This window comes from Propithecus coquereli, unplaced genomic scaffold (assembly GCF_000956105.1).
Source record: "Propithecus coquereli isolate 6110/MARCELLA unplaced genomic scaffold, Pcoq_1.0 Scaffold440, whole genome shotgun sequence".
In the NCBI taxonomy this organism is placed as follows: domain Eukaryota; kingdom Metazoa; phylum Chordata; class Mammalia; order Primates; family Indriidae; genus Propithecus; species Propithecus coquereli.
The window spans coordinates 2,640,059-2,640,380 of record NW_012150175.1 but is presented as its reverse complement, the minus strand read 5'-3'; positions in this window follow the sequence as shown (position 1 = coordinate 2,640,380).

Below are 322 nucleotides of genomic sequence, written 5' to 3'. Positions count from 1 at the left end.
AGTGGGACTACTGGATTATATGGTATGCTTTTTTTTTATTTTGAGAAATCTCCATATTGTTTTCCATAATGACCGTAGTCATTTACATTCCCACCAACAATGTATAAGAGTTTCCTTTTCTCTGCATCCTGACCAGTATCTGTTATTTTTGTGTTTTTAATAATAGCCATTCTATCTGGGATAGGATAATACCTTGTGGTGGTTTTAATTTATATTTCTTTGATAGTTAATGAGGTTTAGCTATATACCTATTGGCTATGTGTATGTCTTCCTTTGAGAAATGTCTATTCATGCCCTTTGCCCACTTTTTTGGTTTGATTAT